This window comes from Podarcis gaigeae (assembly GCF_964106915.1).
Source record: "Podarcis gaigeae genome assembly, chromosome: 10".
Lineage (NCBI taxonomy): Eukaryota > Metazoa > Chordata > Lepidosauria > Squamata > Lacertidae > Podarcis > Podarcis gaigeae.
In genome coordinates, this window is record NC_139686.1 from 10344910 (window position 1) to 10369410 (window position 24501).

Below are 24501 nucleotides of genomic sequence, written 5' to 3' on the forward strand. Positions count from 1 at the left end.
ACCAAACCGGTAGTGGAGCAGCTGTAAGTGATGGCCCAGCTGAAGACAACAAGGTAATCCCCACATCTGGAGCCAGAGCAGGCTCAGGTCTCTGATTTGGCCCATACTCTTTGTCATCCACTCACCCTTCTACTCAAGCCGCTCCTCTCACTTTCCCTATTTCATGTCTTCCATGAGTGTTTTTATTGGCTAGACTGTCTCCTTGAGCTTTAATCATGCCTCTTGCTTACCTGAGTAGAGAAGCTGTGTGTAGAAAATACTCTGAATACCTGAAGGAGCATCTCCACCCCCATCGTTCAGCCCGGATACTGAGGTCCAGCTCTGAGGGCCTTCTGGCAGTTCCCTCACTGCGAGAAGCCAAGTTACAGGGAAACAGGCAGAGGGCCTTTTCAATAGTTGCACCCGCCCTGAGGAACGCCCTCATATCAGATGTCAAGGAAATAAACAACTATCTGACTTTTAGAAGACATCTGAAGGCAACCCGGTTTGGGGAATTTTTTTAATGTTTGATGTTTTGTTGTGTTTTTAATATTCTGTTGAGAGCCATGCAGAGCGGCTGGGGGAACCCAGCCAGATGAGCGGGGTATAATAATAATAATAATAATAATAATAATAATAATAATAATATTATTATTACTACTCTACAGAGCTAATATGTTCACTTTTGTTTCCATCCACTGGCATGTATCCTGCTAGGAGTTCTCCCAGAAGGAAATGAGGCCCACAAGTGAAACAGCTTTCACTACCACCCACTGCAGAAAATCCACACATCCTTTCAGCGCAGGCTAAGCTTTGCTTTCAAGAGAAAAACAATCTAGAAAAGAAAGTCCTTCATCTGGAGGGTTAAGAACCCTCTAGGGAAAGAAGGGACTTTCTTTTCTGAAGCTCATCTGACATGGACACGAATCGACCAAATATGGACAACTAGAGGACTGGCACCTAAGACTAGAAAAGTGGAAATCTGCCCAAAAACCTGCTCCGACCATAATGCTTTGAAAGTGGAATTGAGACTTAATACAACCGGCTCCTTTAGATGGAAAATGAATGACACCTTATTAAGAGATCAGGAGATTGTGAAGAAGGCCCAAAAAACTCTAAAGGACTATTTTGAGATAAATTTGAATACCACCGTGGAAAAAAGAACAATCTGGGACGCAAGTAAGGCAGTTATGAGAGGGTTTCTAATACAACAAAACACAATTAAGAAAAGGCTCTGGAATGAAAAGAAGGAGAAGATATTGGAGAAAATAAGAGAAGGAGAGAAAAAATTAAGATCTAGGCCTAAGTCGAAGGATGTGTTAAGAGAAGTGAAATTTTTCCAGGCGCAATATTCAAAATTGATAAACCAAGAGGTGGAATGGAAAATTAAACAAATGAAACAAAGATCCTTCGAATCGGCGAATAAGTGTGGGAAACTGCTAGCCTGGCAGTTGAAAAAGAGACAAAAGCTTAATACGGTTACAAATCTAGAGATCGAAGGGAGAATGGTTCAGAAACCCGAGGAAATCAGAAAGTGCTTCCAGAGGTACTTCAAAGAACTTTATACACAAGGGCCGCAAAAAGCCCCAGAGGTGGATCAATTTCTTAAAACTAATGGATTACAAAAAATACCCCTGGAAATGAGAACAAACCTGAACTGTAACATTACACAGCAAGAAATTGAAAGTGCCATTCAAAATCTTCAACTTGGCAAGTCTCCAGGCCCGGATGGCTTAACCTCCAAATATTATAAAGTTTTAAAGGACGATTTGATACAACCTTTGATGGAGGTTTGTAACCAGATAATGGAGGGAAGGAGGGCACCGGAAACGTGGAAAGAAGCTTTCATCACATTGATACCTAAATCAGAGACTGAAAAGACCCAACTTAAGAACTACCGCCCCATTTCACTCCTAAATGTGGATTACAAAATTTTTGCTGATATTTTGGCAAATAGACTTAAAAAAGTACTAAATGAAGTGATTCACAAGGACCAGGCTGGCTTTCTCCCTGGTAGGCATTTGTTTGATAACACAAGAAACATCATTGACATTTTGGAACTTCTACAAACAAATCTGAACACGAGAGCGGTTTTGATCTTTGTTGATGCAGAGAAGGCCTTTGATAATATTTCTTGGATGTTTATGAAGAAGAATTTGGAAGGGATGGGAGTGGGGCGGGGGTTCGAAAATGGTATAGAAGCAATCTATACAGAACAAAAAGCTAAATTGATAGTAAACAATGTGGTGACAGAGGAGTTTAAAATTGAAAAAGGGACACGACAGGGGTGCCCTCTATCCCCCCTATTGTTCATTTCAGTTCTGGAGGTGTTGCTAAATATGATTAGAAAGGACCGGTTGGCTCAGGGAATCGAGGTCGGAGTGAAACAATACAAATTGAAAGCATTTGCAGATGACTTGGTATTAACACTTCAGGAACCAGTCTCCAGCACTAAAAGAGTGTTAGAATTAATTTCTGATTTTGGTCGGGTGGCGGGGTTTAAGTTAAATAAGCAAAAAACTAAGGTTTTAGCAAAAAATTTGACAGTTACAGAAACAGATGAGTTCTCCAAAGAAACGGAGCTGAATGTGGTTAAAAAGGTAAAATACCTAGGGGTGTACTTGACCTCCAAAAATTTGAATTTGTTTAAAGATAACTATGAGAAATGTTGGTCAGAAATTAAAAGAGACTTGGAAATATGGTCAAGATTGAAACTTTCCTTGTTAGGCCGAATAGCTGCTGTAAAGATGAATGTATTGCCGAAAATGTTATTTTTGTTTCAGGCCCTACAGATCGTGGACAAGGTGGAATGTTTTGGAAAGTGGCAGAAGGATATCTCTAAGTTCGTTTGGCAGGGCAAAAAGCCCCGAATAAAATTTAAGATATTAACTGATGCGAAAGAAAGAGGGGGATTTGCCCTGCCAGACTTGAGGCTATATTATGAATCTGCTGCCTTCTGCTGGTTGAAAGATTGGATTTTATTGGAGAACACTGACGTCCTGGATCTGGAAGGGTTTGACAATGCGTTTGGGTGGCATGCATATTTGTGGTATGACAAGGCTAAAGTGCACAAATTGTTTAAAAACCATATTGTCAGAAGAGCAATCTGGAGGGTCTGGATAAAATACAAAGACTTATTGGAGAGTAAAACTCTGAGGTGGCTCTCACCGGTGGAGGCCAAGGCACGTAAGAGACCCAACATGGAGGCCCATTGGCCTAAATATTGGGAAATAATTGAAAAAACTGGAGACAATTGGAGGCTGCTAAGCTTGGAGAAATTGAAAACTAAGGTACGAGATTGGCTGCACTATGCGCAAATTCAAGAGGTATTTAAAATAGACAAAAAAGTTGGATTCCAGGTGGAAAAATCGAAACTAGAGACTGAATTGTTAGAGCCAAAAAGTAAGCTACTTTCGAGAATGTATAACTTGTTGCTTAAGTGGAATACACAGGATGAGACAGTCAAATCCGCTATGATAAAATGGGCTCAGGATGTGGGACATAACATTATGTTTGCAGACTGGGAAAGGTTATGGAACACCGGTTTGAAATTCACGGCATGCACTGCCTTGAAGGAAAATATTATGAAAATGGTATACCGGTGGTACATGACCCCAGTCAAATTAGCCAAGATATATCATCTGTCTGACAACAAATGTTGGAAATGTGGAGAGGCGGAAGGGACATTCTTTCATCTCTGGTGGACCTGCCCGAAAGTGAAGGCCTTCTGGGAAATGATCCATAATGAACTAAAAAAGGTACTGAGATTTACCTTACCTAAAAAACCAGAGGCCTTCCTTCTGGGCATGGTGGACCAGAGAGTGCTTAAGAAGGACAGAACCTTTTTCATGTATGCTACCACAGCAGCAAGGATCCTGATTGCAAAATATTGGAAGACACAAGATTTACCCACGCTGGAGGAATGGCAATCGCAGTTGATGGACTATATGGAACTGGCTGAAATGACTGGCAGAATCCGAGACGTGGGAGAAGAAACAACGGAGGAGGACTGGGAAAAGTTTAAGGACTATTTGAAAAAACACTATAAGCTGTATGAATGTTAAAAAATGCACCTTTCAGGAAATTCTAGCTTCAGCAAATGTAAGTTAATGAAATGAAAATTAAGACACAAGAATCCAGAGGTAAAATAATGAAACAACTTTATTGTGTTTAATATAAAACATATAAGAATTGAGTTACAGTAAAAGTGAAAATAGGGAACATGATAAAATGGAAGTTACAATAAGTTTTGAAATAAGTTAACAAATTGCTGATGCTTTATAAGACAGAGAACGCAGGGTTCGGAGGATGTGGGGAAGTCCTATAGATTAGATGGAAAAAGAATATGGAAATTTGTTATTTTTCTATCTTATTCTCTTATAACTACTCTTTATTCTTTTTTCTGTATTTCTGTATTTCTAAAAAGTAATAAAAAATATTTAAAAAAAAAATAGAAAAGAAAGTCCTTGTCTGCAGGAATATGAGGTCTGGAAAACTATTGCTCTCAAATCACACAGTAATATTTTATCCCAAGGACTTCGCAAAAACCGTTCTGTGTGGCTGGGCAATCTTTTCATATCCCCGCCAACTTCCAGCAACCCGTGACTTTCTCCTCTCTCTCAAATTGGCAGTTGCTAAATGTCGCCGACAGATAGCAGCAAAAGTGACATGATGCCACACACACACACTCACCAGAAGCTTTTGTTTTATGGTTCTGAGGGGGGGAAATCAAAGAACTTTATTTTATGAAAATAGCTGGATTAGAGACACAAAATGGACTTGTCTTGTTAGTTGGCTTACCCTACCGTGAAAGTTTGAGCGGGGTGAGGTGGAACCATTGGAGATGGCAGGCAGGGGACCTTTGAGAATGCCTTAGCAATTAGGTCAATGTGAGCGGGATAAAAGCTGACTTAACGCTCTAGGTAATCGCTGATCCTTAAATACCAAAGCCAGTCAAATCCAGCATGCCACAGTTTATCTTTGGAAGAACTGAAATGGTTGCTCTCATAAAGCAATGTTCTGTCCTTGGCTATCCCCCACTCCTCCTCAGACCAGTGGCAGTGTCATAGCTCAGTGGCAGAGCTTCTGCTTAGCCTGAGGAAGATCGCAGGTTCAATCCTTGGCATTGTCATGTCAGGCTACGAAACGGAAACCTTGTCTGTAACCCTGGAGAGTCCATGTTGACAGTGCTGAGCTACATGGACCAATATTCTGATGAGGCGGCTTCCTACATTCCTCATAATTTGATTCCCTCCCTCTCTCTCTCTCTCTTTTTTTCCTCTTTCTTTCTTTTCCTTCTCCTCCCGCGATGAGGCTACATTTTAATATTTTAATGTTCCATTATTTTAATGTTGTATTTTATTTTTGTTTTTAAGTTGTAATCATTCATCTTGTTTTTATTATTGCTTGTAAGCCGCTCTGAGCCCGGCCTTGGCTGGGGAGGGCGGGGTATAAATAAAAGATTATTATTATTATTATTATTATTATTAATAGTAGACCTTTGCACTGGATTTTGTGGCAGAAGGTTCCAGACTAGAAGGGCCTTTGAGCAGATTGTCTAGACATCTGTAGGACTTTAGAATGAACTTAAGAATAGTTTAATTTATCAAGTTTCTTAAGTGTCCATTTCTTTCTTTTTAAGAGCAAACATGCCTAATTTAATTTAAGTCAGACCAACACGGCTACCTACCTTAATTTAAGCATCTTAATTTAAGTGAGAGCCAGTGTGGTGTAGTGGTTAAGAGCGGTAGTCTTGTAATCTGGGGAACCGGGTTCGCTTCCCTGCTCCTCCACATGCAGCTGCTGGGTGACCTTGGGCCAGCCACACTTCTCTGAAGTCTCTCAGCCCCACTCACCTCACAGAGTGTTTGTTGTGGGGGAGGAAGGGAAAGGAGAATGTTAGCCGCTTTGAGACTCCTGAAGGGGAGTGAAAGGCGGGATATCAAATCCAAACTCTTCTTATTCATCTTATTGAGATCGAATATTATTTGTGTGAGGGATAGACACCTCTCTTCTCCAAACCTGTTTCAACAATTCTACTTCGAAGGGCATGTTTGCATCCATGAAACCAAAGGAACCCTTGTAGAAAGGGACTCTGAAGGTATTAGGTCTTGCCCCAAAGCACTCTGAGAAGTTCTGTCCACCAAAGGTACCCATTTAAAAGCTGTTCAGGTGCTCATGCTGAGGTAGCAGAGCCCTGAAAGAATGCTTCCCTCTAAAAACCCCGCTGAGCACTTTAAATGGCTTTTAAGACCTTTAAAAATCCAGTAAAAGTAAGCGCCGTCTGAGTTTACAGCTCTGTAAGCCATTTACAATGTTTCCACTCTTATACTGTTCACAGGCCCCCCTCAAATCATAAAATTGCAGGGTCCTGAAGGCCATCTACTTTTGCTAAGTGTTAGCACTTTTGCTAAGTGTTGCCAAGGGGACGCATGGAAGGTGCAGAAATTTATTGTCTAGACACTTGGCCAAGATTCTAGGATCTCAACAGTTCTACCTGATGATTTATTTTATCCATTTATTTCTCGCATCCAGCTGCTCTTTGGACAGTTCAGAGTGGCTGGAATGGAGTGGGGGCACTCTGCCATTCGTGAGCTGATCAGATCCTGACTCCACATCTGTTGAACTTCAAGGAAATGCATTGGATTGGCCAGGTTAGCTGTGGGCAATATGCAAATCTCCAGTTTTCTACATAACAATTTTTAATTCAGTTTTGAAAACTTAAAACACATTAACTTCAATTTCAATATATGTTTCTCTTGCAAAATGAACAAGGGGACTTCCCAGCTTCCCAGCTTTACCTCCGCAATGTTTCTATTCCCTCCCATATTCTGCTGCATTATATGTGTGTGACAAAAGTTCAGAAACTGGCTTCTGAAAATGCAACAGGGTGGGATGGGGAATGGTGTCGCAACAAATGCAATGTTGTCAGCATGGGAAATATTTCTCAGAATTCCTAGTTGGAGAAACATACTTCACTTAAGTTTTGTTTTGCATAGCTGCTTTTTGATAGATCGTAGCTGCTTTTAATTACTGACCCATCGAACGATCCATAATAAATTCCTTTCTAATTGTCTCGATTCCAACATTTATCATGCAGCAACCAGAATGGGATTTAGGCATTGTGGAATTTGTTGACGAGGCCAACTCATTTCCACCCAAAATGATAAATTTGGCTGAATCTGGAACACCCATATGGGCTTTAACAAATGTTGGCCTAGCTCCTTGGAACTGCTCTGATTTTCCCCAAATTATGAAACAGAATTTGGTAGGGATTTTTATCTCCTCTCCTCTCCTCTCCTCTCCCCTCCCCTATTCTGTTCTGTTCTATTCTATTCTATTCTCTGCTAGTTTTCTGTCTCCCATTGCTTTGTCTTCAGAGATGGCTGGTCCATTAGGGCAAAGGGAGGCAGTCTGTGGCATTTGCCTCCTAGGTGGGTCATAAGGAAAGGGTTAAAATGAGTGTGATGTGATTGGCCAGTGGAAGCTGATAGGAGAAGTAAGGGTTAGAGGGAGAGTGGGGTGAAAGTCAGTTGAGAGTTGGGAGTTGAAGAAAGAGGAGGGAGGATAATAGTCTGTGGGTTGGTCGAGTTGTGTGGTGAGAGAGTGAGAGGAATTATTAGGTGGAGTCAGATAGTTAGTTAGTTGGGATAATCAGTTTGAAGTTGTTAGGAACACATAGGACAGTTAAGGAACTAAGATTAAGAAATTGCCAAGAAAAATTAACTGAAACCATAAGCTTGTCCATGCCTAAAAATAAACTTGATTATTTGTTAACGTTAACAACTGACTGGACTCTGTGTGTACCCATGAGGAGAAACGGGTTGATGGCAGTGAAGAAAGCAATCACAGTGGTGGCACAGGGTCAATAGACCGTCAAACGTCCGGGGGCCCTGTGTGATCACCACACAGTCCCTCAACCAACTCCAATCTCTCCTCAGCCAAACACTACCTGCCTGCCTCCTTTGTGGGTCAGCACCTCTGTGTTTGCATGGTGTGTGGGTGTGGTGCCACCCAACAAGGGTTGGCCAAGTGGGACTGCAGCCCGTGTGCCAGTTGGCGATCCCTGCGTCGTCCTGCCCGCCCCCCAACACCAGTCATGTTGTCTACAAGCCCAGTAGAAAGTGGCTTCCTTTTCCCTTTCAATTACCTCTACCTTCTCCCATCACTAGAAGCCTCACTTTTCCCTTTGAGCCTGTCTCTAAACCAATTGCCCTATCCCCAGGCCGACATAGTAAGGCATGCATCTGCCAAGTCAAGCATGGATGAGTCAGTTACAGATAGGTAGCCGTGTTGGTCTGCCATAGTCAAAACAAAAAAAATTCCTTCCAGTAGCACCTTAAAGACCAACTAAGTCAGTTCTTGGTATGAGCTTTCGTGTGCATGCACACTTCTTCAGATACGAATCTGAAGAAGTGTGCATGCACACGAAAGCTCATACCAAGAACTGACTTAGTTGGTCTTTAAGGTGCTACTGGAAGGAATGGATGAGTCAGTTTAATTATCATTTGGCTGGGAGGAGGGATAAGACTTTTGCTGTGGGATTTCTTTTTGTAGGGGACTTGGGACACAGGGAGCAGGAATGGGAGGTGCATTGAGTGGCAAACTGTCTTATCCAGGGATGCAGAACCTGTTCTTTTACTACAACTCCCATCATCCCTGATTATTGATTGGGACTGCTAAGGGTTGGAGTCTTGCAACATCTGGAAGGCTATAGATTCTGCCCTTCCACATGTGTTTTTTTCCCCCTTCTCAGCTTTGCATTGCATAAATGAACTAAAAGAATGGAAGCCCGAGCAGCCAGCACACTGGAAAGTCACACGTTTCCCCTGAGATGTGCTCTGATTATTTAAATTCTCTGTCAGCAGCAAATAAACTCTCAATTGTTCTTTTGTTGGCAGAGGAGCTTTGTGTTCATGCAATCCAACATGATTGCAGATAGTTCTATAGACTTCCTAGAATTTCCTATTTCTGTTTAAATGTCAATAGAACCGAAAGGCAAAATAGCACTAATAGGCCAGAGAACACACTGGCCCCTGTGTTTGTTTTGTATTACACACCCGTCAAGGAGCTGTCAAGATGGCTGGAGAGCATGGAGGCTGTAGGAGCTGACCTGCTGAGTGACATCAAAGACACATCAAGGCTGGTGTTCTGCTTCCAACCAGCCAGAGAGGGCTCATCTGGCAATCCTAGCCACCTAATTGGCCACTTGGGGGTTTAATAAGGCTGCAATTGCCACCCAGCCACCCATAGGTTTCATAGTCAACTATCCTTCAATTTAAGAAGCATATTGACAAGTTGGGATGTCTGCGGAGGAGGGCAACTAAAATGATCAAGGGTCTCGAAACCGAGCCTTATGAGGAATGGTTGAAGGAGCTGGGTATGTTTAGCCTGGAAAAGAGGAAGCTGAGAGGAGATATGATAACCATCTTCAAATATCCAAAGGAATGTCACATGGAAGAGGGAACAAGCTTCTTTTCTCCTGCTCTGGAGGGTAGGACTTGAATCAATGGCTTCAAGTTACAAGAAAGGAGATTTCAATGGAACATACGGAAAAAAATGTTCTGACAGTAAGAGCTGTTTGATGGTGGAATGGACTCTCCCAGGAGGTGGTGGAATCTTCTTCCTTGGAGGTTTTTAAGCAGAGGTTGAATGGCCATCTGTCATGGATGCTTTAGTTGAGATTCCTGCATTGCAGGGGGTTGGACGAGACCCCCCCCCCTTGGGGTATCTTCCAACTCTACAAGTCTATGTTTCTATTATCTTACTCCCCGCCTTTGTTGGATTGGAGAGTTTAGCTTTGATGCTGGGATGAGATATATTTTTTTCCAGCTCTGGAAGCTTTGGAATTGCCAGAGAAGTTCAGGCTTTCTAGATCACTTTGCCAGGCTCTAGATCACTTTGCCAGGCTCCACATGCAGCTGCTGGGTGACCTTGGGCTAGTCACACTTCTCTGAAGTCTCTCAGCCCCACTCACTTCACAGAGTGTTTGTTGTGGGGGAGGAAGGGAAAGGAGAATGTTAGCCGCTTTAAGACTTCTTAAAGGGAGTGAAAGGCGGGATATCAAATCCAAACTCCTCTTCTTCTTCTTCTTCTTCTTCTTCTTCTTCTTCTTCTTCTTCTACTACTACCACTTTTGAGGGGGCACTCAGGCACAATGCCCCCCACCCAGATCCCAAGAGCACACACCCCATTCACTTACCAAACACCGTGGGCCATCACCCAGTGATTAAGTTGTGCTGATGGTGTCACCTTAGATGGTTTTGAAAGGGGATTAGACAAATGATCACACTCCACTGTTGGATGCAGTATGCCTCTGAATTCCAGTTTCTGGAAATCACAGTTGGGGAGAGTGCCATTGCACTTGGCTTCCCATTGGAGTGCTGGTTGGCCACTGTGGGAGCAGGATGCTGGCTTTAACCATAGCTTTAACTATTTGGACCTTTGTTGGCAAGGTGATGTCTCTGCTTTTTAAGATGCTGTCTAGGTTTGTCATTGCTAGGAGCTGGGATACCTGCGTTCAAATCCCCACTTGAACCTTGGGCCAGTCCCAGCCTGACCTACCTCACATGGTTGGTTTAGGGATTAAATAAGGGGGGAAGTGGGATATAATTGCAATGCGTTTTTGTGTTTGTGTGACTGTGTGTGTGTGTTTTCCCTCTTCTCTCTCTGTCTTTTAAAATTGTATTTCCTCTTCTCCTCTTTTTCCTTTCCTTGATAAAATGGCATTTTTTTAAAAAAATCAATTAAAAAGGACACACAAACTTAAACTGGCAATCCCAATTTGCTTCTAGACCACCAGCCCAGTGCTAGATGACTCAGGCCAGGCTTTTCCTTCTTTGGAATGATTTTACTCCTCTGGGTGTTCAACCCACGAGAGGCTCCTAGGCTTGAGTGGTGTTGCATAAGAGCTTAAATAGGAACCAGATGAGATCAGAAAGTCCTTGTACACAATCTTTGTGAACAAACAGGAAGCTGAGGAGGAGGAGGGAGTCAAAGAGGAGTGATTATTCAAGATGGCTAGGACAGCCAAAATGAGCACAGTCAGAACACGACCAAAAGGAAAGTCTGGAGCTGCCAAGAGAAAACACTCTGCAGGCCTGGAGAGCTTTCATCAAATTGTGATTTCCCTTCTTCCTTTTTAATCCTTGCAGAACATATGAGCTGAGGGTGAGGAAGGGAGCAGAAATATGGAGAGAGAAAGCTTGGCTCCAGGGAGTCTTTGCTGATCAATGCCTCTTTCAGTGCCGGGGGGGGGGGGAGCAAATGCCATTTTTGGACCATTCAGCAGGCTGGATCATCTCATTTGTATGTCCATTAAAGTATTGTAAAAAAAGAGGAAATATGTGCTTATATTTAACTCCAAGCTGTTTAATGTAAGGGCCACACGTCCCAGAGATCTAATTCTCATAAATGGCAGATGCGTTGGTGGTAAATTTGATTTTCGACTGCACCACTTTAAATAATAAGCTGGATTTTTGTAGGTGAAGGAAATATTGAGTTGCAATCATATGCTTCTGCAAGGTACCCTTCTTTCATTCCTGGTATCTCAAAGTAGCTGCTTATGTGCATTTAATAAATAAATGCATCTGTCAGGACTGCCTCTAGGTCCCAGCTCACAGAGGACCAACACCCGGTTGATGTAATGTACAAAAGTCTTTATTGAAGTTTAGTTTCCATTTCAAACCCCAGAGCGCGCAGCCCTACGTCTAGACTCTAGATCGGCGAAGTCCCCTCTGAGTCACTATCCCTTCCGCATCAGTTCAAGATCCTAGCCCGGCTCCACCTCCTGCGCTGTTGCTTCCTCCTCTGGGTCCTTCTGCCCCCTGGGGTTTCCTCCTTCCTGGACTCTTCTGATGCTGACCCCCCTGAGTCTTGCCCTTCCTTCCGGCGGGCTTTAGGACCTGGCTCCCTATCCGGGCTCCCTGCTGTGCCGCTCGCCTGTACATTTGAACTTGGCGCGCGCGCCCAGCCGGTAACCTTCCTCCTGACCGTTTCCCCGCTCTCCGATGTGGGCGTGGTCAAACCTGACTCATCTCCTCTCGCTGGTGGTGAGAACACTGGTCCCGATTCCTGGGACTCCCCCTCCCTACTGCGCTCTGGTGGGGAAGCTGGTCCTGATTTCCAACTGCTGCTCAGGGAGTCCCCGCTGGCCCCTTCCTCCTGGGGTTTTCCCCCTGGAGCCCCCCTTGCCCTGGCCATCGGCGCTCCCTTCTGTGAATCTTCCGATTCGCTGGAGAGGCTCGTGGAATGACTCTGGCCACTGTCACTGCCTCCACCCCACTCGGATTCCTCCTCCTCACTCTCCATTTGCTCCCCCTCCTGTGTCTCTGCTCCTGAACCCCTGACAGCATCTTATTACTGATAGGTTCCAGCTTGTCAGGGATCATATAGCCAGAGTGATAGCATCACATAACCAGACTTTAGGATAGGAGAGGAATTTGTTTGGCCTGCTTTTCGCAGTGGACCAACCTGATCGGATGCTCCTGAACTTGAATGCAACACAGAATATGCTTTTATCTGGATTTTGCGTTGTAGTTTCAGTGTGCGGGAAATGCACACAAAAATATATATGTTACATTAAAGGAATGCATACCAAAATGCATATCTTGTGGGGGGGGGGATGCTTTGAATCGTATCTGAAAAATGCAACTTTTATGTAACATAATGTGTACCATTTAAATGCAGACTTCCTGTGCTTTCTTATAAAATGTCCATCCAAAATGGGAAGGAAGGGACCTATGATTGAGCACAAGCAAAACTGAAACAGAATGGAATTTGGTTCCTCAGTCTATCCCTAATCAGATTTGCTCACATGATGAGACCCAAAAGCCAAAGCCAAATGAGGGTATTATTTCTTGCCATCACTCTGAATGAGCATTTTCAGCCCTCTTCAGATACCCCTGGAATTATTGCCAGAATGGGAGGGAGTGTTGCAGGAAGTGAATTTTCATGAAACACTCTCACCATGGGTGGAGTGTTAGGGCTTAGTCCTAACTCAGTCTGCAGCTGGCGAGGGAAATTCCACCTGGACAATGGACTTTCGTTCGTTTACGGCCACACAGAGTTTCTTTGCCAGGCTAACTTGTGAAATCTATTTCTCTAAATCAAAACAACCGTTGACTTCCAAATTGGCTTTCATGATCGTTTTCCATCACTGTTCAGATGAAAACTATGCAGTTCTTGCTTCATCCCTTGTGCAAAAGGAGCTGTTCAGTGAACTATAATTAGGAATCTGTGTTGACGAGTAGCTGTTGAATTAGTCAGAGATTGTCCAGGGAGATTCCACTTAGTTTTCTCCAGCACAACTACTCACTGTGAGGTAACTGTGTGTGTGTGTGTGTGTGTGTGTGTGTGTGTGTAGTGGCATAACAAGCACAACCAAAAGAAATACAGAATCCTGATGCCCCCCTTCTAGGATACAGCCATAAACAGTGACAGCTGCGTTATTTTGGGGCCCAGTAATTGGAACCCCCCAAACATATTTGAATGTAGTGATATGGGCAGAACAGGGGAAAGAGGCAAGGAGCCTAGATTTTGTCCACATTCTTTTACACTTTGGGAGAAATAACATGGTTTTGTTTTGTTTTTTAAAAAAATGTCCCTGAAGCTAATAAGGCACACATGGTGAGCCAAGTGTTCTCTGATTCAAAATCAGCAGCCTTTTAAAAAAAAAAAATTGCAGATCCCAGTGTACATTTCAATTGCTCTCCCCTGCTACTGAAAGAGAAAACCGGCTCCATTTCAAACCTGTCAGATAGAGAGAGCCCTGCATATGCCTAGAACAGTGCAACCTTGCAAGCTATCCAACAGCGGCTGAATACACAGTGGTGCTACCTTTCTCTGAGAAAAGAAAAGGATAGCCCTCTGTGGCTTTATCATCATCAGAAAGGCTGCGTTTTGTTTTGCTAGCATCCTGGCTCAGGAAAAACGCAGCCTGGGAGATCTCAGTAGCAACCAAAAAACGATCTACAATAGAGCCTCAGGGGGACATCAGCCACACTCCGTTTCCGCAGCTCTCCAGTGAGTATGCCCAACCTTGCGTTCTGCAGAGTGTTTGTTGCACACAATGGGATTTCACACACGGAGCATTCCCTTTGCTCCCAGGGAAGGTTTTGTGCACACTGGATGCTTGCCACAGCTGCCAGCGATGACTTCGGTAAAAGACTTCAGTGGAAATCTGGCTCAGATGTTGCCAGAACTTTTGAGAAAGGTCCGTATAGTAAAAGCTATAGTTTCCCCAGTAGTGATGTATGGAAGTGAAAGCTGGACCATAAAGAAGGCTGATCGCCGAAGAATTGATGCTTTTGAATTCTGGTGCTGGAGGAGACTCTTGAGAGTCCCATGGACTGCAAGAAGATCAAACCTCTCCATTCTGAAGGAAATCAGCCCTGAGTGCTCACTGGAAGGACAGATCCTGAAGCTGAGGCTCCAATACTTTGGCCACCTCATGAGAAGAGAAGACTCCCTGGAAAAGACCCTGATGTTGGGAATGATAGAGGGCACAAGGAGAAGAGGACGACAGAGGACAAGATGGTTGGACAGTGTTCTCGAAGCTACCAGCATGAGTTTTTTGTTTAAGGTTTTTGGTCCTCAACTTTATTGATTACAGGAATGAGAGCGGTATTGGCTTAGGCATTGGCAAGACTACATCTGACTCCTGTCCCCTTTGTGGGAAGTCTGTAAGGGTAAACCACCCAAAGGGAAATTGCTTCGGGGGAACCCGCCTGCATCTCCCCTGGTGTTCCCAGAGGCCTGGCATGGCCCTCACCCTTCCAGCGGACTTTGGACAGGAACCAGGCCCCAGATTCCTTTAACCCTTGAAACTGAAGGGGCAGGCAATGGCTGACCAGCCCTCCCCCATTCACCTTAAGCCAATGCCTGACCGCCAAACCTTAGAAAGTTGTGACGATTGCTAAGAGGTAGGCAAAAACCAAGTGGCCCATGCCAATTTGCCAAATGAAAAAATTCCTACCCGGCCCCCAACTCAAGATGGGAAACCAACCAAAGTCCAAAGCAAGGCCAAAGGATCTAAATTAAAGGAAGGGTGGGTGGGTGTTCAGCAGTGTGAAGCAGGAGCCTGGCACACGTCGCGCTGTTGCTTTTATACTTTTCCCCACTATCACCCTTTGACATGATTGGGCAATAGCCCTGGGTGATTGTGGTGCCACCCCTGTGTGAAGGTGATAGCTCCGCCCACACCAGGGTGGGGGGAACCAGGTTGAGGGCCTGCCCACAACCAGCACCATCTATTAAGATGATCCCATTTGTATGATAAGGGTTGGCATAAGAACGTTAGAGCAGCCTTGCTGGATCCGTTCAAACCTTTATCCAGTTCAGCTTCCTGTCCTCACAATGGCCAACCAAGATGCCTACAGGAAGCCTGCAAGCAGGACCTGAGTGGAACAGCACTCTACCTAGGGCCAGCCCAACACATTTTGGCACCTGAGGCGAATCACAAAATGCTCCCCACCTCTGGCCAGGGTAGAAGGGATGAATAAAGATCTGGAGATGGAGACCAGTAGTGCCTCCTGTTCACCAAGAGACCGCTGTAGGCGTGGAGTGCCAAGGAGATGGCAGATCCAGTCTCCAAGGAGCACACCACAGTTATCACTACAACTGCAGCAGCGGTGGTGGGTGAAACACTCCTTGTAGGCAAGATCTGCTGCCCCTGTGGATCCTGCTGCTTGAGGTGGCCACCCCACCTTGCCTCATGCATGGGCCGGCCCTGTCTGTACTCATGTGCGAGTCCCAGCAACTAGTATTCAGAGGTATACTGCCTACAACAGTGAAGGGAGATCATGGTCATCATGCCCAGTAGACGTTGATAGCCTTATTTCAATGAATTTGTCCAAACAAGCTGGTTAGGAGAACAGGGCTGGTTAAGATTTTGAATTCACTGTTTTTCATTCCCCCCCCCCCCAAGCTTAAGTTCAGTTCTCAACATTTCTATATCAGTTTGTGATTTTCTAAAAAGTCCTCAAGTAAATTCAAGATGAATTTCTCCTGATATAGACATATTGGTATGGAATTTGGCTTAATATGCATATTTTTGAAAAGCAATCTCCCTGGATATAACGCATTTTCACTTACAGAGGGATTGATATACACTTTACCCTAGTATATGCATTTTTGCACATATCATTTGGCTGGAGAAATGCACTGCAAAATTCAGAGAAGTGCGAATTTTGAAGGACGGCTGTGTTTTTGTTCACATACTGCTTTGAGAAGTGTGAATTAGCTAGATTTGCCCCTAGGAACAAACTGAATCTCTCTCACACACCCCATTCCTTGTAGAGAAGTACCACCGTCACTTTCCAAACATTCTCTACCTCCTGAGATTATAGTCTCCCCCAGCACCTTGGCAGTTTTGTATTTCAAGCAAACAGTAAGTCAATAAATCAAAATGTTTTCTTTTTGAACGCAATACATGGTCATTTGTAGCAGCTGCTCAAAGGTCAAATTGTTCAGTTCATGAGCTTGTCTGGGCTCTCTCCTATTCCATAGCTTGGAACTGGAACTCCTCATGGGACAAGCCATTAACTCAAACAAACTACCCAAAGTAAACCACAATATATTCCTCTGCTGTGTGATTCTTCTCTCAAGCACCATGCAATGAAATCAATAAGGGATGGAATCAGCAGAGCTGTTCAGAATGAAGCGGTAAACTGAGGTGGAAGTCAAACATATCTGGATTCTGTCCATCACATAGATGGAGATGTGCAAATCTGTCAATGTTTTTCATTTTTCCTATCTTAAATTCAGTACTCCACGTCGTCGTCATCATCATCATCATCATTAAAAAGTCCCAGAAATTCCCTTCCCCTTCAAAAGTGCAGAAGGGTGTTCATCTGTTCCCTTATTTTCTAGAAAAAGCAACCCCCTCCCCAATTCAGAGCTTTGGCATAAATCTGAGTCCAGGCCTTATTGCGCTATTTTAGCTTTGTACATGGAAACATCAGGATGAATGATGGTTGCAGGATAGCTATTTAAAGCTGTGCTACAAGAAATGACAGCCAGCCCATCAGACATTGTGCAGTGGCCACAAGACATGAATCAAGCTAAGCATATTATTGGAATATGGACTACATTCATTTCCTCCCCATTTTTGCTCAATGGACCATGTGCGGCTGGCGTAATTCAGCTCTAAATGCATGTAATAATACAGACCAGTGGATGGAGACCTGCCAAAAGACAGGCTGGCTTTGCTAGCATTTTGGAAAGGATTCTATAGCACATGAATCAGAAACACGGCCAAAAGATGAGTTCTAGGTGACATCATCATCATCATCATCATTATTATTATTATTATTATTATTATTATTATTATTATTATTATTATTATTTAATTATTATTATTATAAGAATCTCTGAGCCAGATTAAACAATAAATAAATCTTGCCCACCAGGTCTCAGGATTATGGAGCAAGCTTCTGTTTTAATGGGTTTGTGGAGGGGCATCAGGAATATGCCACTTCCTTGTCTCAACCATTCCAGGAGAAAGGACAGCGAATCACTTGCCAATCTGAGTAATTCAAGTGACCATGTTTTCCAGCCTTGCGTGTAGATTGCTGATGCTAGCGATCAGTCAGAGAATTCTATTATCCATTTCTGTGCATCCTGAAGGCTTGGGTACTGATTTGGTGTTCTCCATACTCTTCATTTGTTTGGGGTCCGCTTCTTCATAGGTCCTAGTGTGTCACTAGTGTGGAGCCCCTACTTGGGGGTGACAGTACACTGCTGTACACTGCTGTACACAGTACAGTGCTGAATGTGTGGATGTCAAATGCAGGGCCAATGGGGCATGAGTTATTTTGAGCAGGAGCAGGAGGCAGAGACATACTCTTCCACCTACATCATGGGCAAGGAACCTCAAGCACAGAGGCCAAATGTGTCCCTTCAAACCTCTCTATTTGTCTCTCAGAACTCTGCCCTTCCTACACTTACCCATGAACCTGATTCACATTTTTGTCTGGTTGGGCTGTGTCCAGGCCTTCTATTCAGCTGGGACTTGCTGGAACTCACCAGAACCCACTTCTAGCATCTCTCAGGTGGGTGTCATCATAAGAGAACAAGAGAAGCACTGGCCATGTCCTTAATATCGGAGATTGCCTCTTGCTTGTCTGGATGGAGGATAAAGTATGTAGAAGTTAGACTACTGTATACAGGTAAAATTTGCATCAGTTGTTGCACCCACTTATGCTCATGGCTCTGCCCACCACTGGCAAGAGGCCTCCTGAAGGTTGCTCAGAATAGGATGTGTCCCTCAGAATTAAAAAGGTCTCCTATCCCTGCCCCACGTTTTGGATATACATGTGGCAGGGGACATTTGAAGACTTTTCAACTACCTCTCTGAGAGCACTTGAGGACCGCACAGGCAGCGGTTGGTGGAATAACCTATACGGTTCTTGCCATTTAGGTCAACATATCCAGAATCCATGAAAGTCCAATTACTTTCTTGTCTGAGTCCCATAGAACCTGTGTGAATGCAATTCAGTCAGTTTCTGCTTGGGCGAAACATCCCAGCAACAACATCTCCTGGAGGAGGGGAGGGGGTGGACACCACAACATCTCCAAGTTGCCGCAGAGTTTGACCTGAAGTGAAATTCCTTTTTTAAAAAAAACAAAACAAAACTGTTTTAACATATTTTGGCACATAGGGCTATAATAAGTAAGCTCCCAAATGCATGACAACAGTTATAACGAAACAGGAGGCAGCACAAACACTTGGAGGTTATTGAGATAATTTTGGAGGTTCTTGCTTAGTTGTACCATCTGAATAATTTCAAGAGAAGCAGGAAAAAAAGTTTAACAGAATGAGCAACTTTTCTCAGAGGGATCTGTGTAAGAAAAACACTGGAGCCTAATTTGATCAGTAGAATGTTTGGTAACTGGTGGGCTGGGCTTGTGTGTGGGCTGGGCTTCAGTGTGTTCCGTTAAGAATGTCAGTTGTTGTTGTTTAGTCATTCAGTCGCATCCGACTCTTCGTGACGCCATGGACCAGAGCACGCCAGGCACTCCTGTCTTCCACTGCCTCCTGCAGTTTGGTCAAACTCATGCTGGTAGCTTCCAGAACGTTGTCCTCTGTAGTCCCCTTCTCCTTCTGCCCTCAATCATTCCCAACATCAGGGTCTTTTCCAGGGAGTCTTCTCTTCTCATGAGGTGGCCAAAGTATTGGAGCCTCAGCTTCAGGGTCTGTCCTTCCAGTGAGCACTTAGGGCTGATTTCCTTCAGAATGGATAGGTTTGATCTTCTTGCAGTCCAAGGGATGTCAGTTCTTGCCTCTTGCCTCAGACTTAACTCAGACTTAACTCTATTGTTGTGTTTAGTTTCTCTCATTATGTTATTGCCAGGGACTCATCTGGGCCTGAAGATAGGTCGTGGGAATATGCAGAGCATGTTCATGCCCCAGAAATGCATAGTAGCCACCCCAACAGACTTAAACTGGAAGGGTGGAGGGAGGAAGAGAAAGAGAAAGAGGAAGAGGAGGAGATTTCTGGAGAGGGGGATGATGTCAGGGGCTGGTCTGGATCAGAAGATTCGGGAATGCAATCGCAGGGAGATCAGCTCCTAACAGAAGAGGAGGGAGGGGGAGCTCCCGTACTTGATAGTTATTTGGTTACAATTTTTTTTTTTTATTAAAACTTAGTTTACATTCACGTGAGCCACTTATTTTTTCTCAAAGTCAAAGAAACTCTGCTGAAGAATGGTGGGATATCCTAAACTTGGGTGAGTGAGGGGATATTCCCAGTTTGCCAAGAGGATTGATTTTGTTACCCTCCCCCCCCCCCGCCTCCACAACAATCTGGACGAGAGAAGACCTGGTGGATGACATCAAAGGCCCATCTAGTCCAGCATCCTGTTTTCACAATGGCCAACCAGATGCCTCTCAGAAGCCCACAAGCAGGACTTGAGTGCAACATCTCTCTCCCCACTGTGATTCCTAGCATCTGGTATTCAGTAGCACACTGCCTTCGACACTGGAGGTTGAACATAACTAACATGGCTGGCAGGATAAAGTCTTATCGTCCCTGGATTTTTCTAATCCTCTTTTAGAGCCATCCAAGTGTTGGCCATCATTGCATATTGTGGTGTGAAGACCTTTCCCATCTGTTCCCAAGAGACGTTTCCCAGCCTGGAATTACAGAACCATAAAAATGTAGAGTTGGAAATGACCCCAAATGCCATATAATCCAACCCCCTGCAATGCAGGAATCACAATTACAGAATTTCAATGTTGCCACCAACTGTGATCTGGGCATGCCCCTTGTTCCATTTTCCCTGGTAATTCTAGGTCCAAGAATCAGGTATGGCAGTCTGGAATGTCAAGGCCACTATAAAAAAGCCAATGCAATTCTGGGCTGCATCAATAGGAGTATAGCATCTAGATCAAGGGAAGTAATAGTGCCACTGTATTCTGCTCTGGTCAGACCTCACCTGGAGTACTGTGTCCAGTTCTGGGCACCACAGTTCAAGAAGGACACTGACAAACTGGAACGTGTCCAGAGGAAGGCAACCAAAATGGTCAAAGGCCTGGAAACGATGCCTTATGAGGAACGGCTAAGGGAGCTGGGCATGTTTAGCCTGGAGAAGAGGAGGTAAAGGGGTGATATGATTGCCATGTTCAAATATATAAAAGGATGTCACATAGAGGAGGGAGAAAGGTTGTTTTCTGCTGCTCCAGAGAAGCGGACACGGAGCAATGGATCCAAACTACAAGAAAGAAGATTCCACCTAAACCTTAGGAAGCACTTCCTGACAGTAAGAGCTGTTTGACAGTGGAATTTGCTGCCAAGGAGTGTGGTGGAGTCTCCTTCTTTGGAGGTCTTTAAGCAGAGGCTTGACAACCATATGTCAGGAGTGCTGTGATGGTGTTTCCTGCTTGGCAGGGGGTTGGACTCGATGGCCCTTGTGGTCTCTTCCAACTCTATGATTCTATGATTCTATGATTCTATATCCCACCTATGTCAAAACAAACAGATCTACAAACAAGGTGAGGGAAGCCTTGGACAGATTAATCCAAATAAAGAGAAGATACCCACCAAACAGAAGGCAGCTAAATGGGGTGATCTGAACTCATAGCTTACAGCAATCCATGCGAGTTTCATCTCATTACATTAACATTAAAGATTTATACTCATCTACTTGCAAAGCAGCTGACTCTGTACTTCCCATAGATTCACAGCTAACCATAAGAGTTTTGTTTTTTTTTAAGGGAAAGGGGCAGCTAAATTAGTCTGAGCACTGAACACACATTTGCAAAATTTCACTTTATATTTCACTTCTGGCTCGGCAAAGCTAAGCATTATGAGCTGGACAACTTAATAAATCGAACCAGGTAATATACTGTAAGGCACCTTTCTGTAAGGCACCTTTTAACATATTGCCTGGGATTTTAGTTCATTTAGGATTAGGATTTTATAATGCATTTAGGATTAGAAGTAATTATTTTCAGAGTCTCTGACATTGTTCCCAGCCTTTGGAGAAAGATGTCACCCTGCTCATCTTCTTTTATTTACTAATCTTGGTCTGCTCCATCTCAAAAGCTTGGGAACTATCTGGTTCTGCAGTATCCCTTCATATCAAAAGAACATGCAAACGTAAGAAGACTTCAGCTGGAACATGGGGAAGGTCCATCTACTCCAGCATCCAGTTTTCCACTAGGACTAGCTAGATGCCTCCAGGAAGCCCACATCAGGGCAATAGTATTCTCCCACTGTTGTTTCCCAGCAACTAGCATTCAATTGCATTCTTCTTTTCATCCTAAAGGGTTGAATATAGTCTTTCATGATCACTATCTATCAACAGTTTCATCCTCAATGACTTTCACAAATTTCCTTTTGAAGTTATCACCACATCCCTAGCTCCCCTGGACTTTGGTGATTCTCCAGAGAAAAAGAGCTCCAGCACTGAGGAGCACCTACCAATATTGCCTCTTACAGAGAATGTACAGAATGAAAGAGACCATTTCTTTTCAATCTCAAAAGTGATAGTGGAGCACATGGGGTTTCATCAAGACTAAGTTAGTGTCATGTTCTGTGCTTATAGTCCTCCATATGGCTTGCAAGCAGACTGAGAGGGAGAGACAGCAGGAGCTGGTGAGCCATCACCCCCAGCTTCCAGATCAATCAGGCTAGAGGGTGTGACATCTCCAGTTCTGGGGACTCCTTCATCCCTCACTGCCTCCATATCATAGGTGCCAATGGTTACAGAATGACTCTTTAAGCCACCCCACAGAGACGGCAGGGGTGATGAGAGGTTCAACCAGCCAACTTCCATAAGACCTCAAAAGGTTTCCATATGCTGCTGAGGCAACAACTCTTCCAGATAGAATCAAATCACAGTGGTAGCTGCTGTGAGCTCTCCAAGGTCCTGATAAACTGGCTTTTGCCCTGCCATCCTTTTTAGATTCTGACAGTGCCTGCTGGATTTGACTGGCGTGCAAGACTTGCCTTGCTGTCACCATGCTCCTCAAAGGTGGCCTCTGTCCCATACATCACCATACCTCCCCTGAGATCCTAAAATGGAACACCACAGGGCCATTGCTGGTACTTGGCTCCCAATATGTTTCTGAGCACAAAAAATGTGGTGCTGATCTTTAGAGACCTAAACGTCCTTGGCCCTGTACACCTTTAGGAGCATCTCCACCCCCATCATTCAGCCCAGACACTGAGGTCCAGCTCTGAGGGCCTTCTGGCAGCAAGAAGTGAAGTTACAGGGTACCAGGCACAGGGTCTTCTTGGTAATGGCACCTCCCTTGTGGAACACACTCCCATCAGATGTCAAGGAGATAAATAACTATATAACTTTTAGAAGACATATGTTTGATGTATTATTATGTTTTTATATCTGTTGGAAGCTGCCCAGAGTGGCTGGGGCAACCCAGTCAGATGGGTTGGGTACAAATAAAACTACTACTGCTGCTACTAGTAGTAGTAGTACTTAGGTCCCACTGAAATGAGTGCAAAAAGTGGGTCCCAGTTAACCCAAGTACTATTGATTTCAATGGGCTTTACATGCAATTAAATTAGTCAGCATCTTTCCCAAGAGTCATGGGTCTAGACTTTATAGCTTTATATATCCTCCTCACCAGCACCTCAGATTGAGCCATAAAATCCACAGCAAGCTGATAGAGGCTCCTTTATATAGCAAGAATTTGTGCTGTCTCTTCTCCATCTTGTCAAGGGGAAAATATTCAGCTCTTTATTGTCACCGCATCCACCCAGGCACCTGTTTTCTTTTAAAAATCTCAGAATGTCACAAAAGAGGCAGCTATAACAATGAAAGCCATCTTATTTATGGCTCTGACAAAACCAAAGCAGTACCTCTGGGATCCAGCAGTGGAGTGTCAACTTGCAGGGACTTCTAGAAAGCATCTCCAGGGAGTCATTGCTCAAAGCTGCCTTATATAACCACATTGGTAATGAGCAGGGTGAATGGAGGTAAGCAGCATGTTAATGAGATGCACAGCTAGTAGAAAGTTGAAAGGTGATGCCAACAGTAATGAAGACAGAGGTGTAGTACAAAATGGTCCTGAAGGACTTTGCTGAAGAGCTGCACTTAGACCAGAAGTACAAATTAACATGGAGAGGGAGGAGCAAGAAATAAGCCAATATGGTACACATGAAACTATCCTATTTTAGAGGCTTAAGATTCGGGGAAGGGGGGGAGAATCAGGATGAGTAGGTTCTCTTAATTAGGTGGTTTTCAAACTGTGTTCTTGGAAGCAGTTGTGCTCCCTGAGAGCATGGGATTGTCTCCAACTAAGTTCACCTCAGAATAGACTCATTCAGATTAATAATGTAGGAATGGGTTTAGGCACCAAGAGAGGATTTATTGTTTAGTACCATCCTTTGAAACTTTAAACTTGGCAGCTAAGGCAAGGTTGATTGAACCTTCTAGAAACAACAATCCAGGATGCGATAAGGCTGACTGGATTTTCCCTTGTCTCCCCCTTAAAAATAACAATCACGAATTGTTTTGTGAAGAAGCAAAAGTAGTATTTACTTACATAATCTAGGTCTTGAAGCAGCATTTTGTTGTTGTTTAGTCATTCAGTCATGTCCGACTCTTCGTGACCCCATGGACCAGAGCACGCCAGGCACTCCTGTCTTTCACTGCCTCCTGCAGTTTGGTCTGAGAAACAGCATTTACAGTAGCAAAATGAGGGCAGGTTTATAACTACTACCTAAGTTAAAGGTAAAGGTAAAGGTACCCCTGCCCGTACGGGCCAGTCGTGTCCGACTCTAGGGTTGTGCGCTCATCTCACTTAAGAGGCCAGGAGCCAGCGCTGTCCGAAGACACTTCAGGGTCACGTGGCCAGTGTGACGAAACTGTTCTGGCGAGCCAGCACCAGCACAGCACACAGAAACGCCATTTACCTTCCCGCTATAAAGCAGTACTTGCACTCAGGGGTGCTTTCAAACTGCTAGGTGGGCAGGAGCTGGGACCGAAAGATGGGAGCTCACCCCGCCACGGGGATTCGAACCGCCGACCATACGACCGGCAAGTCCTAGGCACTGA